At 41.7% G+C, this 19,373-nt stretch overlaps 1 long non-coding RNA gene across 1 annotated transcript in view; it reads right to left on the bottom strand.

The window, feature by feature from the left end:
* The window catches only part of LOC108446707, a 131,554-nt gene that overhangs the window by 53,692 nt on the left and 58,489 nt on the right, over positions 1 to 19,373 (bottom strand). The window contains exon 3 of the long non-coding RNA XR_001861998.1: positions 2,063 to 2,153. This is a non-coding gene — a long non-coding RNA (uncharacterized LOC108446707). The remainder of the gene's footprint in view (positions 1 to 2,062; positions 2,154 to 19,373) is intronic.

Genomic DNA, 19,373 nt, shown 5'->3' with positions numbered 1-19,373 from the left:
TGCTGAACTGGTGGCCAAGTGTCCATCCCATAATCTCCATTCCTTATCCTTACACCATCTCCACAGGATGTTTTTTCCATCTCCATATATACTTTATTCTTCCTGCCCTTTTGGTGGGACTATTTATCTTTAGGGAGAAAGATAATAATAGGAATAATAATAATAATAATAATAATAAATAGTACTACTATTAGTATATTTCTCTTTTGTGGCCCCTGCAGAGACAAACATAATGGAGCCCTGATCTTGTCTGAGGCCTTCAGGCAAATGCTCCTTTAATGCCACTATCTCTTAGAAAATACACAACAAATAGACCAGAGAAAAACTAATTTTCTGCCTTCTTTCTGTTTAAATATACTGCCAATTCAACAGACAGGATCCTTTCATCATCTAAATGTCTCTCCCATGTACCTCCTTCCAGTGATTAAAGGCAGGAAAAAGCTGAAGTTGGGCAGTGGTTTCAGCAACTGCAGTTTGTGCTCTCAGTGAGCCAGTCAGTGGTTCTGGAAATCAAAGCAAATGGCTACAAAATTTTCCCAGAACCTGGAAATCACACAGTTTCCAAGATTCAGATGTGTGTGCTGCTGGCTGGCACGGTTAGCTCATACACGTGTGTGTTATGCAAAATTGGCCAGTCTGAATGACAGTAAATAGAATTATTCCCCCATTCTGCAGTATTAGTTTATCTAATAAACTGAATAACCTAGAAACATTGACTGGTAAAAGCCACACGCTGATCTCAGATCTCAGTAGGATCAGCAGGTTTGGTGATTTTTTTTTAAAAGGCCCATATCATACTGCATGAAGAGGGTGCACATTTCCCTTCTATCAGCATCACAGTACCTTGAATATTACAATTTTAGTTATAGCAGTACTGAACACAGAAAATATGAAGCACATCATATTAACCAGGAGGCATTCCTCTAATTCAGATATTTGTTCTATAGAGAGAATCACTTAAGAAATAGATCCAATTAACTGTGTTGCTAGGATGTCAGTACAATCTGCTACATACACCTAGCAAATGTGAGTAAGTCTCAGTTTATACCTTCTGGGCTTTTCTGGAATGTGTAGAATCACAGCAATTAATTGCTGCTGTTCAAAGAATACGTTGAAAACCTATTTTGACACATACTCTGGGTGGTTGGGAGTTAAACACACAGAAGAGAATAAGCAGTGGGTGGGAGTTTCAGATGACTGGTAAATAACAGAAGTGTAGTGATTTGCAGTCTTTTAACAATCAGAGGACAGATTATTGACTTGCATAAGAGATGCCAAGGGAAAAGGAGGAGAATGAACCTAATACTGCATGACACAATCAGTTAAGAGCTGATTTAGTAAAATAATGCTGACTTCTTGTAGATAAGCTACCCTCCTCCTTGCATCCAAATGACAATTAAAAAAACCCTCTAATTCCAGTGCTGCCTTTGTGTAAATGCAACTCTTGTACATGCCTTTTTTCCCCCTCTTTATAACACAGGCTACCAGATAAGTCAAAAAGGAGATAAGCTTCCAGTGGGATCCAGATGCTGCCTAGAAGATGTCACAATTGTGAGCAGCACACAAACAACCCATCACTGGGTGCTGCTGAGACCCAGATGGCTCTGTTATCCTTGTGTTCATCCTGAGGAAAGTCTGAGACAAACTGGCTCTTACCCCTGCTCAGAAATGTGGGAAAACAAAGTGCACAGCCTGGGTTCTCTCAGTGTAATAATACCTCAGTAGCTACTCTAAATTCACTGTTTTGAAAACAGCTTGGTCTGAGCTTTGTTTTTTTTTTAATGAGTTTCCAGTTTGTAATGGCGTTACCCTTTAGAAGAGAATTTGCTTTTCTTGTCCTTTCACACATTCCTCATTCAAGAAACACATAGTCCAAGAAAACAAATATTTAATCTCAGTCATAACTGATCCCAGTCTACCTGAATCAGTACTTCATGTGTCACCAGTAGATACAGCATGGGTCAGAGAAAAAGCCATTTGCTAACACAGTACAACTTAATCCTCATTTTATAAAGGAGTGCAGAGGCAACTTCAAACCACACCAGAAAAATTATGTACTTACAACAAGAGCTGTGTAATTTTTCTCTTGTGTTAAAACCAATTTTCATGTGGCCTGTTCTTGCTAGTAGGGTCCAGATGTCTTCAGCCCTTTCCTAAGCAGACATAAAACAAAACCACTGATTTCAGTAAATTATTTATATTTTTTCAGGCAGTTCACTGGTGACCTGCTCAGCTGTCACACCGAGTGGCCAAACAGCATCCCTCTGCCAGGCTCAAATCTCAGATCCCCTCCCCATATTTCAGGATACATGCATGCACACACATACATTCATATGGATTTATAGAGGACAATTTCAGTTAGAGCTGCAAAGAGAAGTGCTAACTTTAAACAATTACTGGTTTTGTTAACATACTTTGCTCTATGTGAATTTATTACTATTTTTTTTTAACTGCAGTTAGTATTTCAAGATGAAATCATAACAACCACTAATCACTGCCAACCAGGTTGTGTTCACAAAGGAAAATAAAAGCTTCAGAATACATATGAGCTTCTGGGCTACAATGTTTACAGAGCCTCCAGGATTTTGATCTGTGCACGTCCCTAACGTACCAAATGTTGAAAATCCAAAACAACTGCCAAAATTCACATTTGGCCCTGATTATTTCCTTGTTTATCATGGTTAGCATTCCCCGGATAAGAGATAATGTTGCAAGTTCAATAACCACAGAAAGTTGTGAAGACATACTTAAAGAGGAATATCATTATAATTTTTTAGTGTAAATCTTGGTAGATTTTAATTGAACAGTGCACAGCAATGTTCAGGTCTCCCTTGTGAAAAATTCTAGGTAACAAGATAGATGAAAAACTGGAATTTTTCTGTCAAATATGCATTTGTCTTTCATCTACTAAAACTGCTTTTTTTATCAGCTTTTTCAGCTGCTTTTTAATGTATTGCTGTGAAACAATCCCTGAAATTCCACCAGAAGATCATTTTGCCATGGAGTCACAAAGATCTCAGTAATGGAAGTTTCTCGTCCATTTGCTCCTAAATCTAGGTTATGGATATAAAAATAGCAATTATTGTATTGCTGTTTCAAGACACAAACATGGAACTTACTGTCACAAGCCCTCATTAGGCTGAAGCTCAGCTTCTAACAGATTACTTTTTGGTTTGCTCAACAGGAATTTGCAGAGATAAGCACAAATTTTATAGTTTTTTGAGAAAAAGAACCAGCATCCTTCACCCCAGGACAGCACCACACAGCTGGGACTTAGAAGGAAATTACGAAGCAAGGACAGAGTCATAAGGGTCCATTGCAAGGTTTTTTCTCCTTTAAAACATTTTTCCCAAGCCCTTGCTAGCTCTTGGATGGATTAGATGGTTGATTGCTCTGCACAAAGAGAGCAATCTCCAGATTTGTGGAGAGCCTTATTGTTCCCCATCACTCTTGGCAGGGTGCATCTGGCACGTCTGCTCTTGGGTAGCACTCAATAAACAGGTGAACCAGGCATGTGAAAAGCTAATATTCTGCTGTTTTGACAGTATAATTGTCTCTAATAATAAAGGAAAGCAGCTGCTTCAAAGAGTCTTTCACTTAGAAATTGTTTGGATCCTTATACTTTGACTTTTATGTGGTTTATGGTTCTGTGAAATGGTAACATCTCATTTTATGAATGACAGACAGATGGAGTTTGCTGCAAGGTTTATTGATAGTAAAGCACATAATATCATTCGAGATACTTAACTGCAAGAAATACTGGAGATAACAAAATACTGCTTTCTCTCACTTTTTAAGACTCCTGTTATTTATTTTCATCAGCTCCAAGTTTTCTCTTTTTTTTTGTGAGTTTTCAGTGCTATCACCTGGTAAGTCTAAAACTTCATGATCTTTTGTCTGAGTGCACAGGGAGAGAGGAGCAGCTGTTTCACAATTAATTGAAAGCCAGCAGAGATGTTGTCCAGATTTCAGAGTAAGGTCTGTTTGCAGCAGAGCCGTGTGCCATCCATCTCTTTCTCTCCCCATCTCCCTCCCACCCCCCACATTCATCTAATTGGATTTTCATGTCCAAGTCCCATTCTCTTAATCATAAGGCAAAGAAAATCAATCTTCTGGTTTCCCAAAATTTGAGTAAAGCATTTAGTCCATAAGCACTGAGAGACTTACTCTGAAAAGCTGTCAGACCCAGATTACTAAATTGGTTAACCCTTGTCATTAAAACCATGGTAATAATCCATGAAATCTGATGGTCTAAGGTTGCTCTTTGTTGTTTTAGGAAAGGTTTTATTTTTCCAAACCTTTGCAAAAATCCATAAAATTTATAGGGGACAAACTGATTGTTTTGGGGTTTTTTTTGGTTTGTTTGGTTTTTTATGTTGTTTTTTGCAATATTTGTTACCAAAACATAACATTTTGGAAACAGATACTTCCAACACGTGGTGGCATTATGCAACATTTGACCTGGAAAGAAAAGCACCTGCAATGCATTTTTATGAATTGCTACATATTTACTCTGGCACACTAAATCCTGGAAAACAGAAATCCAGCTCTGCTGCCCATCTTTCCCTGTAGAGATTTCTGTCTCAGGACACAGAGATGCTGGATGCTTCATGCATTGCTTTTTCTGGGCTGCATCCTTCCAGCAGTGCAGAGATGCTGCACCTCTGGTCCAGGACCCTCCAGAGGGATGCAGAAGATGTGCACAGCTGGGCCCTGTGACTTCCAGATAGGAAAGTCTGGGATGATAATTGAAACCCCAAATCTCATCTGCCAGCCCAGCTTTCTGAGTCTGGGAGTCTGGAAGGGAGGGTCCCCAAATCTATCAGCCACAAGAAAAGACACAAAGCTTCCCCTTGCCCCGTGCCTTCTGTATGCCAGGCAGGACATTCAGTGCAGAGTGTTTACTCCATAGCTGAGGTGGTTTGAGAGAATAAATTTGTAAATCAAAGCTTTGGGCTGGTGGACACACTTTTTCATGGGAATGCTTCCCTATGCCTCCTATTTGACATAACAAACAAAAGTTGGCACAGGGCAGGCCTTTAAAAAAACAGGGAGAAAATCAAGTGGCTATAAGACACAATTCATCAGGCCTGCTAAATTCTGTGATAGCTGAAAAATAGCTCAATTTCACAATTCTATTGCTGCATTAAAAATCTGCATACCCATACTATGAGCTACGTCTGTGCTGAAAAGGAAATAATGAGAGATTGTGCTATCCCCAGTGATGCTTAGTCAAAACGGTATATTGAATTTTAATATCAACGATTTCATGAGAATTATTCCACAGGAAAGTAATCAGGCATATACACCATTGCTGTTTTACTGAAATGTGTACCAGCAGCATGGAAAGTATGTTGTAATTTCCCCTTTCATTTTTATGTGGAAAGAAACAAGCTTCTTTTCTGCTCATCCAAATCTATGAATATTCAAGCTGCTTAACTGAAAATGCATGGAAGGAACAGAGAGAAAAGAAAATTATATTGTATAGGTCTTTTAACAGGAGGGCTTGGAAGAACGCAAAGTTAATTTTTCAGCACCTTACCAGCACCTAATTTAGAGAGAAATGTTTGTCTGCAACATCAGTGCTTCTGTTCTTCTCAAAAGGGACAAAGTCAGGAGCACAAACAGTGAAGGCTACAATTTCCCTTGTCTCCTGCCATCAACACAGAGCATGAGCTCTGTCCCACGCTCTTACATTACTATGCAGGTAAGAATTTGAAAATTGCACAGTTCAAAGAATATAGCCATGTGGGCACAGAAACAATCCAACTTGGGGACTGCACTTAGCTCCGGATTGCAAATCTTTATTGAAACCTCTCCAGTCAGTGCTGCAGCCTTGCAACGTCTCACAGCTGCTCAAACAAGGGCCTCCAGCAGAAAAGATGAAAGAAACCCCTAAAATCATACCTTTATATGGTTATCTTACAACAGGATCCCCTTGTAATTGAGAGCCACTGGTGCTGCTGATCCTAGAACCTCTCTAGTTAGGCTCTGCTTTCCTTGGGATGTCTCTGAGTCATCCTGAGGCTCTATTGCCATCTGAGCAATGAAGAAAATAATCTCTTTGCACATATTTTTGGTTGCTTTCTGACAGTGGCTGCCCACATGGTGCCTTGCTCAGCTTTCTCACTGAAAGGATCCCCAAAAGGAAGACCCCTCCAATATTCGCTCCCTCTCGAAGGAGTGGCCACCTGACGTTCAACCTCCCCAGGACTCAGCCCAAACCAGGGCACAGCTACACTGAACTGGGCTGGAGATCCCTTTTTGTATTCTCCATCTAGGTCCAGCCCCAGACAACCTAACCAGGAACCTCAGAGTCATAAAAAGCACTTTTATGTTTATCTGTCTCACAAGAAAGAGTTTTTAAAGACACCACAGTGTTCCCGGCTTGTGCACTCCAGTTGTGGTGAGGTCACAACTTACTGCCAGGACCGAGAGGAGACCTCTGGTCCTGGAGAGAAACCTCCAACGAAGACCCATCCAAGCAATTTAGAGCTCCCTGTCTCAGGTTTTTCAGTGGGTCATGGGACAGTCTGCTGGAGGAAAAGCAAAGAAAATGACCTTTAAAAAGGAAGAGAGGAAAGATGTGGATTGCTTATGTCTCATGATAGACACATAAAGTAGCTGTATCAGGTGTCAGTGTTGACTGCTGGTTGCAGTTCAACATTAAAAGATAAATTCCCAGCTGACAAAACACAACTCAATCCCCAAGCAATTGTTTCACAATAATATTTGCTGGGAAGTTGCTGCACAGCTTTGGGAACCCTGTAAAAATTCCTCCAGGGAAGAATTTCCCTCATGCTGCAGCGAAGCCAGTGTTTCTACCAGCATTTATCACACACCTAGCAGCTTTATAACCTTTTAAAATGTGCAGTAGCTGGGCTTGTGACAAACTTCCTGATCTTTTACAGGAGACACGCAATATTTCCCATCCATTATGCAAATCCAGATTTCACAAGAGGTTCTCCAGGGATTGCCTGAATAAATCCAGCAAATCGAGTCCTGAAGCACTTAAAGACAACAGACCAGGTCAATAAGGACAGGGTTGGCCTAATCTGTGAGGTAATTAAAAACATAAGTAGGAGATTTGAATGTTTATTTATCCAGTTATGAATTCCTCAGTGGGGAGGTGTGGGGTTGGACCTGAAGAAGGAAAAATGAGCAGAGATGCAAAATCTCTGGTGTATTTGATTGCCTCTCTGATTATTTCTATTAAATGATGGAAGACGGGTCAACAGATTGTCTTGTTGTTTTTGCCTCCTGCATGTGGCAAACCTGGGGGGCTCCTGTGCTCAGGGCAGAGCCAACACTTGTGGGAGCAGAGCTGGAACAGCTGCTGGAAATATTTAAGTTCAGAAGCGAGGGAGGCAGGACATGCAGTAACTTGCAGTACTGGAAAATGCAGCTCAGCATAAAGAGCAACAGAAATTGAAAGCCCCATCTGAACAGGAGCCAGTAGCTCATGGATCTTCCTCTTTGGCAACTCCTCTGCATACTCCAGAGTGGAAAAACATTTATTATACCACGGCAATCCATGTCTTCCAAAAGACAAAGTCTGTGCTGCTTTCCCATGCCACCGTCAGGCATCACCCCTGTCCTGCAGGCATCGCTATATCAAAAACCACGTCTTGCATTCCAGCTGCAGCTGATGGAAACACCACCCTCACATGGAACACAGCCCAGCAGCCCCTTGAGAAAGGAAAGGAGACAACTGCAGACCTCTGCTCAATCTTCTGACTCCCACCAGGTCCTCTGCACCCCAGCCTCTCACACTAACCCCAAGATGAAACAAGGTGATACCATCTTCCCGGTTTGTGCCAGACCCTGTGTGAGCCTTGTGGCTTTGCAGGATGAATTGAGCACTTCAGACTCTGAAGATGTGAAAACAAACCCTACTGCAAATATTATTCAGAGTTCAGTGATCCATGTTCTCCTAAGGGCAATCACCAGCTTTCTGCTCCTGCCAGCATTGCCCCTGACAATTTCTCAATAAAAATTTCCTCCAAGCAGTTGTTCAAATGGAAAAAATGCAGGTAAAACAGAAATCTTAAAAACCACCATATAGACTCTGCTGATGAACTTTATCATCTAGCCTTAAGTCACTGGAAAAGAAGTAGGAGGGGAAAAGACAAGTTCAAATGGTCTGAGTTAGGAGTGGAGCTAGTTATCCATATCCTGGCTGAAATACATTCATAGGACTACCGGAGAAGATGTATTTTTAAAATGTAATATGCAAAAGCAAATGTAAAGTGTTGGTGGCTTGAAAGCATGTCTGAAGTGTGAAAGATGAAAGACTCGGAGACACTTCCATTCAGCTGTCCAACAATTTCAGGGGCTGCTGTCTACAGAATGAGCCCTGATGTAGCCAGGCATAAATGAGATTCAAAAATTGACAGCTGTGAATAAGTCTTCTCTTAAAATAAAAATACAAGGGGTAACCTGCATGCAAAACCGAGCACCTCTTGCTGGCTCTCCCCTCCAAACACATCCAGTTTTATTTACACTCAGTAGGAAGATTTGTGTCAATTTCTCATTTGGCATAAGCAACATCTGCCTGGTGATAAGATGCACTGGCACTCATGATCTCAAATGTTTACATCCACAAACTGTTCTACAAGAACTTAATATATTGGCGTTATTTTTCACCAGCCTTGACCCATTTTACAGGGGCATAAATCAGAACAAATTACATTTAGGTGGCAGTAAAACCAGAGCAGTTTCAGTGGACATTAACTTTTAAGGCTTTTGCAGCTGACAATGGGGAAGAGTGCACAGGAACAACTCTACCTCTTGGACACCTCATACAACACTCTGAAAACTGCTGCAGCTTTAAATTGCTGCACAAGCACAGAAAGAATAAATGAAATTGGAGGGAGATTTCAATTCCACATGAGCTCACTTACTGTTCCAAATGCAGCTTAAAGGTCTCTGTGTAAAAACAGACCTCACTCAAGACATTCCCCAGATGAAGACACATGTTTGCAGCTTTCATTGATAAGTTGTGAGATTTTTTTGTTCTCATTTGGATGGTTTTAGAAGGTTGCCTTATTATCAGGGTTGAGCATCCCCTATCTTACAAATATGGCATTTGCTGCAGCAAAAATTTTTAATTTGCAAAAAAATTGGATTAATTCAAAAGAAATAGAGAAAAAAATAATAATGGAGTTGATGAAAACTATAAAGGAAATTATTATTAGCTGCTTCTGGGAAAAAAATGTAGTGCAATGTTATTCTGATACTTGTTTCTAGGAATCAAAAATCCTTTTAGTAAATTGTATCAACCAAGTGTCAAACTATGGATTGATTTCTCTGCCTCAGCATTCCCAGTCTTGACAATTTGCTGATGCTTTTTCACCCAGTCTTTGCTTACATTCCCAACACTACTTTTGAGGTATATTGTACAATATCTCCTGAACATACACTGATGCTGAAATTCCCACAAAGTTACAGGAGGGCCTTAGAGGATTCAGTGATGTCTGCAGTGTTCTAAAATAGACACAGCCAAAACCAATCCTTTACAAGGTATTGGGACTGAAACAGATAACATAGCACATTGTGCAAATATAGAGATTAATTATTGAAAAAATTAAGTGGTTTGTCCAAGGTCACACATAAAATTGTTTGCTTGAGAGCTACTCCTACACCTTAGGAAAAGTCCAAGGGAAGAAATCAGCCAGTGTTTATGTACCCAAAGATGTGATGAAGTGACAACTCACTATAAACCACTATTTCCCTCCATTTCCCACTTCTTCACAAACACATGTGGCAGAGCAGGGCAGAGATTCGTGTGCTGGACCCTGTACACTCAGCTGCCTCCCCAGCTGCAAGGGCTGGAGAGCAGAGGGCAAAATGGGCAGAAATAGGGGGCAAAATTGTGTTTAGAGCTTTGCAAGAGGCTTGTGAACAAGGTTTAAAAGTGCCAAGAGAGAGGGTGGTGTAGCATGGGCTGAAGGAAGAGACCAGTCTGATAGAGACAATTAAAAAATCAGGGTGCAGGATTAGAGACTGAGAGGAACACGTAGAAATTTTATGATAGTAAAAGCACATACAGCATGGAGGAGGAGTAATGTTGAAGCACACAGCAATATTTCATACACTTTAGTTATTAAAAATCCTCTCTCAGAAATAACTATCTGCCTTCACAGCAACTGCTCTTCTCCAGAGAACAAATGTGGTCTATTAGTTTCCCTTTATACAGCCTGCATTGTTGCAATATTGAGCAATGTTTGAATCTAATTCTTCTGACACAGTTATGAAAAATGTAACTTTTAAACCTTAAAATATTTACACAGCTAGTGAGACTTACACAATTAGAGCCTGAATCAAATTGTCATTTGTATGTGGTATACAATGAAACATTCCTTAAATTCAATCAGTTAAAATAAAAGCAGCAATAAAGCATCACCAGACAAGAGGAACCCATTTTTGCCTGCTGTTTGTTTATTTATGTATTCATCAGCTTAATAAATTTCCACCAGCCTTGCAAGTATGCGCATTTTAATGACGATTTTGGAGAAGCAAGGGATGGGATTGGGGTGAGGAGGACACAAGTTTTCTTCTCAGCCAGGAAAATGAAGTATCAACACCTGCCCTTGTAAAACGCCATTCACGAGTGGATTCTGTGCCATGAGTGAAGTTCATGAGAATTTGGGATCAGTTTTAGGAATACTATTATTTATCACTAGTAATAGTTTGCCAAACTAATTGATTTTGCTTTTCTCACTGTGATTGGTGTTTATTGCTTGTAGGAGCTCCTGTTAGACACAATCAAGCAAAGAGGCTAGAGTGCCTGCCTGCACCTAATCTTGTCCAGCAATTTCTTTTCATTAGTGGGATAAAGGCACTCTGCTGCATTCAGAGCTCCACTTTGTGCTCTTGGAGTATGCAGCTTAACCCTTTTAACATGATTAAAACAAACAAAGATCAACACAGCCAGCACTTCTCAGAATTGCACAGACAAGCCTAATTGCTATTGAAACTTCATAAAGGATACAAAAAAGCTAAAACTTTTCCCCTTTTTACTTTAAGTAGGGTGGAAAAAATCTAATTGATTGTGATCAGTAAAGCCAATAGTTTGAGAAGTTGTCAGGGTTACTGGATTTATTGTCCTTTTTCAGCAGTCTTGGCCATTACTTAACTATTGGATTAATTGTATGCAGAATAAATCATCTGCCATTTCATTTTATGACTCATTAAGCAAGTATAGCAGATAACCATTACTGCTTTTTGGTGTAAGAAGATTTGAAAACTTAGGCACTGTTAATGATGCTAGAATTAGGAAAAGCAAATACCTTGCTGTGTGCAAAGGTCAGAGTAAGCACTAATGGAATGCTTATCTGTCCCAAAAGTGAAATAAATGAATTTCCTGAGCCTTGGGAGAGGTATAAAGCTGAGACAGGAGGCTGCAGGGTGAGGAAATTGCAGTTCAGTTGCAGGTGGCTCTCAGTGGCACTGTAATGTAGAGCACTGCTACCCACAGAACCCTGAATATCTGCAGGAGACTGCTCCCCTGGAAGGAGAGATCTGCCTTGGACAGAGCTGGGGCCAGCCAGGAACATGCCTGGATTTTGGGGAGACTGAGGTATAATGAAAGAGGCTTTACAGAGGGTCACACTCGTGGCACACTTTGGAAGGACAAAAAAAGAGGGGAAGGGGCTGATCTTGCCAGCATGGGAAGAGAACAAGTCTACACTGTGATGAGTTTTCTGGAGGTGTCTCAAGCTCTTTCACTCTCAGCCTGTGCTCTCCCCCAAAGCCCATCACCATCTGTAAAATCTCCTGAGGTACAACACCTCCCTCTGCTCCTCTAACAGGGAGAGCTTTGCAATCTGCTTATGAAGCACCCCATAGGATGTGCTGATCACACACTGCAGTGCCTCCTGCAGCTCCAGAGGGAAACGGGGGAAAAAAGCAGAGCATGCAGTGAAAAAAGTGGGAAATGATTGTTTGTTTACTAATAAAACTCTTGTTTCTTTGTAAGCAGAGTATGAATTTGTGCACTTTCAGGTGCAGAACACAAGACTAATTAAACTAAATTGCAGATGTGTCATCTTTCTGTTCGGGATTTCTCTCTCTTTTTTTTTTTTAACCCTGGAGATTAAGTGCTTATACTGTTCTTTTTCAAGAAACTAATAATAAGAAGAACAGCAGTAATCTCTCACCAGTGCCATTAAAAGTATCTTTTATTTTAATACTCATCCCATATATTTGTTGCAATCTGACCTTTAAAGCTGTGAATAACGTCAATCAAAGCACAGTCATTTATCCTCATCATTTTAATTACTGTTCTCAATAGTGATCCCATTTTACCCATTTTCTACACTTACTGTATTAAAAAATATAAAATTTACTTCCCCTCTCATTCTTAAAATATTAAAAGCATGGGAAGCTAAATCCTGGTGAAACCTGCTGTCAGAGATAAAATGTTTTTAGGAGATGGAAAGAGACAAGCAAGAGATGTGAGAAGTCAGCACAAAGCCCTCTAAGTCTTGCTGAGTTAGGAAAAGTCTGTGCACGTGGGCTGATTTCCCCCAGGTTGAAATCTGGAAAAGGGGAGGGGACACCTAAAGCGTTCACTAAGAAAAATCAAGGTGTGCCTGTGGAACCTGCAATAGACGGCCTGTGGCAAGGAAACCCACATTACAAAGGCATCACAAATTGCCAGGAGAATGGAAGGGACTCTTTTGGGCTGGGAATAGGAAGGAGAAACGCAGAAACTGGCACTCAGTTCCTCGGTGACTGGGTTGCTGCCCCACCTCTCTGCTAACTGAGAGACCCACAGCATCGGAGCAGGAGGGGAGTTAAAAACACTGTGATCCTCTTCTTTGAAACGACTCTCAGTTCTTATCTCCTCCCTGCCTGGAGTTGTCATTTCTGATGGAAAATCCTGGTGATCAAACAGCAGGGAGGCACCGGGCTCGTGTGGCACCAAGGTAACCCCAGGACTGAACAGATGAAGTCTTTGAAATGACTTACTGGCAGTGGTTACAGCATGTTCTAAGCACTTGCATGATGTTTGTGAGTCGTTTGGCTTAATCCTCTCCCTGATGAATGAGTTTTCATAGATCCAGAACAAACTCCTCATTTTTCTTTTCCTTTTAATAGAACTCCACCATGCAGCTCCTCTAGAGCTGGCACCTTGTAGGGCTGTTTTGTCATTACCCAAGTTGCTGCAATGTTCTCCTTTGAGTGAATGCTAAATTTTCTTCCCCCCTCCAATTTGCTTTTCTCCCATCATTCCATGTAACTGCATTAGAAAGGAAAGATGTCTCAGATGTTTAGCAAGAGAAAGGTTTGCTTTGTTGTACTTAGGAATAGAAACATTTCCTTGTCCTGCCGGCTTTCTTCACTTAAAACTACAAGAAAGCAAATAACTGCGGACAGTCTGATGGTCTCAGAGCAAGTTGTCCCCACAGAACAGCAGTCCAAACCTTTACAGCTTCATCAGCTACTGCTCACAAAATGCAACTGAAAAAATCCCCAATATTGCTTTTATTACTATTAATTTAATATTATATGTATATTTGTCCATAAAATGCATTTCTCTGCCTTAATACCACAGACTCATTCATCACATCAGAGCTTCTCACCCTTCCTTTGTTTGATACTGTCCAAGGAGCACCATGGAGAGCACTATTATTTCCTCTGATAACTTTTTTTATTTCCCCTTTCCTATTTCACCTCATTTAACATACTAAGTACATGCTAGGAGTGCAAAAAGAATTGCCATACATTACCATCTGAATGCAATGAGAACCCATTTTATGCTGCCTTAACTTTGGATTTCTAGTGCTTTGAATGCAACTGGGGTAAGCATTTTGCTTAACAATGGGGTGCTATTATTAAGAAAATAGCAGTTAATGGCCATATCTTCCTGCTCTAAGAACTCTCAGCTGCATTGAAACATGAGGCAAATCCACTATTTTGCTGTTCTAAATGAAAGCACCACTATAGGTGAGATGTTTAGATTCTGCTGCCAAGCACTTTCCTTTGAGCAAAATTTAAGCTTCTCTAGTAATTTAACTGATAATAAAAATATCTACAATAATATTATGCATTGTTTGCAGACAATTATAGCTAATCAAATAGAAGGTCGCTAAACTTTCTATTTAACTCCTTTAGTCTCGCAGGTCATTTTAATTGACCTCATGAACATCTCAGGTGCCCAGTGACACATCTGTTCCTGAAATTACAGCATCCCAGGGGCTAACCAGGGGCTGGAATTCAGGCAGAGCAGTTGCAAGTGGACCGGAATGGCTGTGACAGGCGGTGGGGACCGGGGAGGGTGGCAGGAGCTCTGCGCAGGTGAGCAAGCGCGAGGCGCCAGTCACGGCTGCTGGTAACAAGAGATGTGGGAGCAGCACTGCCACAGCCCCAGCTCTGGATTTCCATCATCATGATCCTGTGACAACTGAAAAATCTCCCAGGTGGCCAGAGTTGTTATAAAACACACAGGCATTCATAAATTCACGAGAGCTTGCGCCTTGCTTGCTGAATTCATCGACCCTGGCGGTTCCACGGGCGGGGAAAGGCACACCAAGTTAGCACTCAGCAGAGCGGGGCAAAGGGCTCCCAGTGCTCACCCTAAAAAGATCTGGCATTAAACAGGCCAAATGAGGCTTCTCAGCAGGGAATGAACATGGATTGTCTATCAATCTGTCATGGCAAAAACGAGCTCCAAGCAGAGGCATTATTGCTCTTCTGGACAAGGATGCACGGAGCTGCCTGGGAAGTGGGCTGTGAGAAATGTGTTAAATAAAATGACATGGGAGCAGCAAGAGCAGGGAGAGATGGAAATGAGAGCAGAGATGTTATTAAGGCAGACAACCGAGATAGCCTTGGAGCTACCAGCATATGTGTCAAATAGCTGGTTGGTCAAAGAGTTTTAGTCACTGTTCTCACAGTTCCTCATCAGCAGACCCTGACGACAGTGGCTGAATTAATTCCTTTCAACATCTCCATGAGTTACTTTTAGAAATGCAACTTTCGTTCCTCTCCCTGTCTCCACTTTACCAGCAAAGTTTAAAACAATCCACAGAAGTTTTCAAGGGGTTAAAATATATGGCCCCTCTAATCTATTTCTAACCATGTGGGGTAAAGTTTCACATTCCTGACATATTAAGTGAAAATAATTCTTTTGTATTTTGAACTACTTCCAATGCCATCTGGAGCATTTTAACAGTAGATGACTCGCTAGCAAACAGTATAAAATCCAAAGTGCTTATAAGAAAGATACATGGCTACAAGTTACCCTATTAATATTCAGTGGTTTATTTTATAACTTTTGAAGATACCAGGCTCTAATCTGCACGCAACTCCAATTAATGTTAATGGGAATTATGCGAACATCCAGAGCAGTTATATGGCCCTTAAACTCTTGGTACAACGACACTCATTGTCTACTACTCTAAATTTGCATAAGCAATTAATGTCTCATTAGGAACTCATATGGTGTGAGGGAGGAAAGAGCATAAGTGCCTCTATGGAAACTGCATTAGGTCACATAAAAATGACTTTACTGGTTTAATCTTGTTTCGTATTTGTACATGCAGAAGAAAGACAAAATTGCAGAGAGGAACAGTTTGGCAGAGATCAGTGTGGCTGCTGTGGGGTAAGGCAGACCTGCAGTTGCAGGAGATGTTTCCAGTTGGACACAAGGCATTTAGACAGGAACCAAAAGAGGCCGCTGGGCTCCTCTGACAGCAGAGCAAGCTCAAACCATGCGCTTTAGTCAGATTTGGTAATTCCCGTACTTCAAACAATGGAGTAGCCCCACTGAAGTCAAGTAAAGACCTTTACTTTGCTGGCCTGTAGCCATCACCCCTTCATCCTTAGAGAAATCCAAACCATTTTGGTTTGAGGTTGCTTTGCCACATTCAGTGAATGTAAAAACTGAACCCAGGATTTGAGGCACGGCCTCACCAGGGCCCAGTACAGGGGGTGGTCACTGCCCTTGTCCTGCTGGCCACACTGTGGATAACACAAGCCAGGACACTATGAAAATCCCAAATCATCTGCAATATTCCATGATGTTGAGAAGCTCTGCTGCAGCTGCTGCAGGGAGGGTTTTAAGGACCAGCATCTGAAGGAGTGTGTGAATGACTGATCTATTAAAGAGGGTCACTCAAAAACCACTCTGGAGCTGGATGGAGACTCCACACCAAGCACACACTGAAAAAGTTGATGTTGCCTGAGAGAACCCATTCCTTTCCCAAGGAAATCTAATGGGATTCATACTCTGAAGTCAAAGAAAATCCTGACTATTAACTGAAAATACAACTAAATGTTCTTGGTGTGTTCAAAAACCCTGAGAGAGCACATCCAGCACTCAGCTCCTGGTAGCTGTTGCTTGTACCTTCAGCATCCTTTGGGGCTGCTCCAGCCAGTACAGCTGTAAAGAGCAGCACATTTCTTTGGGAGAATCCCAAAGGGACTCAGGAGTTCTAACCGGGCTGTGCTCTCATAGGTGCAATGCTGTTTCTTACCACGATATTCCAGCTGAAGTGGGAGGAATTTCAGTGGTGTGTCTTTAGTTCAGTGGGGTTAGACAGCTCATCTGAGCACTGGCTCCCATCAGTCACAGAGCCTTGGGCCAAAACTGGCACACAAAAGAGAGCTCCACCAAGTGCTGTAATTTTCAGTGGAAAGGGAGATGGAAGAATTGAAACAAGGACAGTGCAGTCCGAAATGGACACGAGCAGTTAATCAGGAGAGCAAGCACGGTGCTCACGCGGTAATTTATGGCAAGAGTATTTTTTCTGGATGAGCTGTTTGTTATGCAAGTACACAGAGTTAATCCAGTGCTGATTTGTCAGGACATGGACCATAGCACCTGAAGAATACTCCTGGCAAATATTTCAGATCCAGCTACCCTGAACTGTACCTCTGATACCTCTCAAAGCTGCTAGAACTGATGTTATCTGGACTGAAGGAACACATGAAATGAAAAAGACTTTAACCTGGAAAATGGTGAAGATCTGGGAAACTGAACTGGTTAGAAATGGTTGGATCTGGTTCTAGCTGCTTTAAACCAGTTTGAGCCAGTTGGGTCTGGTTGGATCCAAACAGAAGGAACACCGCAGAAAAATTAATACTTCTAAGCTGTGTTTTCAAAAACATTTGAATCTTCGAGTTTGACCCATTTTCACCTGCTGTAAACAGGGGCAGTTTCTCACATGGCTGGAAGTCAAAGCTAGTGTAACATTTTTCCCTTCAGATAATCACCAACTCAGAGCATGGTGCTTGCCATAAACGTGTGAAGCACTGCTTTTCTACTAAATCGGGGCAGATTTAACATATTTTCACTCCGTATTCGGGGTCAGAGTACCAGCACACTTAGCCTTAACTGTCTTTAAATACACTGCCAGGGGAAGGAAAACAGCACCACCACAGAAATTACGAAGAGTCACCTCCTATAATTCAAAGCCCTGGCTTCAGTGGGGCTCAGCTTCTCTGGCTGTGAGTAATGTGAGTGTTCCCACCAGCCTGCTGCCTGCCAAGCTCATGGTTTGCATACTTCAGTAAAAATAACAGACGAAACATTAACAGTGTTTATCTCCACATTTTTGTTCTGCCCTTTTGTAAGAATTGAGGCACTAATCAATATTTCCAGAAGTGAACGTGGTGTTAAAAAATACTTTTGATTAAACAGTTGTACTGCTAGTGTTTTTTTTTTAAAACAGAGATTTAAATGTTACAGACAATCTGTTAAGTTTTAGTAGTGAGTGTGCTTTATTAGGCTATAGGAGTCACTTTGGACTTCACAAGTAAAATTTTCCATCACCTTTTAATTAAAAGTCTTTCTGCAAGAGTATAATTTATCTCCAGTTGAGGCAACAGTCTATGTGAGTAGAGCCTGCCTCCATCTCAATAGATCAGCCCAAAGCGCCAGATGTTTTCTGTGAGGAATAAAAGCCTTTTGGCTTGGGGATTTTTTTCTGTTCTTAGTTGCAGTCCCCAGGCTAACACAGCCATGTTGACACTGAACAGATCAATTGGATGGTTAATAATGATGATTTCTTTGGGCTTTGACTTGCTCAAGAGAATGATCAGAAAAACATTTGCAAAATGGGGGTGAGTAATTATATTCTCCAGCATGGTTTTAATAAGAAAACCAAGGGAAGAGAAATAAGCACAATCCTGAGATGCTGATGAACAGGACTGTGTGAAAACATTAAACATAAGAAAAATTGTTTGGTCTACATGCTCTGCAGGCAGACCCTTCTTGTAAACCCCTTGACACTGTGCTCAGCTCAGGCTGTGAATCCCAGGCTCTCAGCAAGGCCCAGCCACCACAACTGCACCTCAACACTGTGATCACAGGCTGCTGGGTCAGAGCAGCTTTGTGCTGGACAAACCCAGGCATCCCCAGGCCCAGCAGGTTTAGCCCTGTCTTTGCCAGCCCTGCAGTGGCAGCTGGGCTGTGACACCCATCACTGATCACACCTGAGAGCTGGCTGCCAGCCCTCCTGGAGGCAGCAGTGGTGGCTCCAAAGAGCTTTCCTACAGGAGCTGGAAAACTGGCAGCACATCTGCTTCTTGGGCTCAGCACTTGCACTGCCAGCATGAGCTGAAAGCAGCAACAATTTAATTCAACAGGAGGGACTGGACAAAAGTGCCTGGCAGGGGACACCCTGCTCCCTTTGTCACTTGTGCAGCTGAAGCAGTGTCAGCCCTCAGTCCAGGGTCAAAGGACAGAGGGGATACAAGGCAGAGCCCTCAGTCTTCTCCTTGTATCCTTAACTGTTCTCAGACTGAGATCGCAGTCCCACAACTGTCTCACTTGCTCCCAGTTGGACACTCAACCATAAAGCAAACACGTGTGCTGCTCGTGCTGACAGACTTGGCTCTCAGGGTTCAACAGTTCACCTTAAAATAGGAAAACTTTCTTTCGCCAAAAATTTAGACCATCTGCATAAGCACACTTACTGGCAGGAGTTCTCTCCCACATTCTTTCTCTCCTTTCTGCTTAAAAAATTTTCTTATTAGTGGTAGACTGTGTAAAAAAGATTCAGCATTCAGATCCTTGAGTATAAAACACCGTAAATAAGCAACAAAAGAAAGGGAGAATACTGCTGTGTCCCGAGGTATGCTGAGGCTCATAGGAATGGTACAAATTTCTAACATCCTGTTTGTTTTTCTGGTATTATGGAAAAGCATGTGTGCAATACAATTTTCCATGTTTCACTTCTCGATTCCTTGTTAGCAACAATTGCAGTTCCCGGGAGGACTGAGCAGTGGAGTCTCTTGTACTAACTCCATATAGAGCGAATCTTTGGGGAATTTCATACTTCACAGTACAAGCTATCAATACAAAAAATCATAACTGCCTCTGGTTGAACAAATATTGCTGCAGTTACTGTAGAGGCAGGGCT

The sequence above is a fragment of the Corvus brachyrhynchos genome, unplaced genomic scaffold, assembly GCF_000691975.1.
Source record: "Corvus brachyrhynchos isolate BGI_N302 unplaced genomic scaffold, ASM69197v1 scaffold5, whole genome shotgun sequence".
Classification (NCBI taxonomy): Eukaryota; Metazoa; Chordata; class Aves; order Passeriformes; family Corvidae; genus Corvus; species Corvus brachyrhynchos.
The sequence above is the reverse complement of the archived record's forward strand: the minus strand, read 5'-3'. Positions and strand labels throughout refer to the sequence as shown.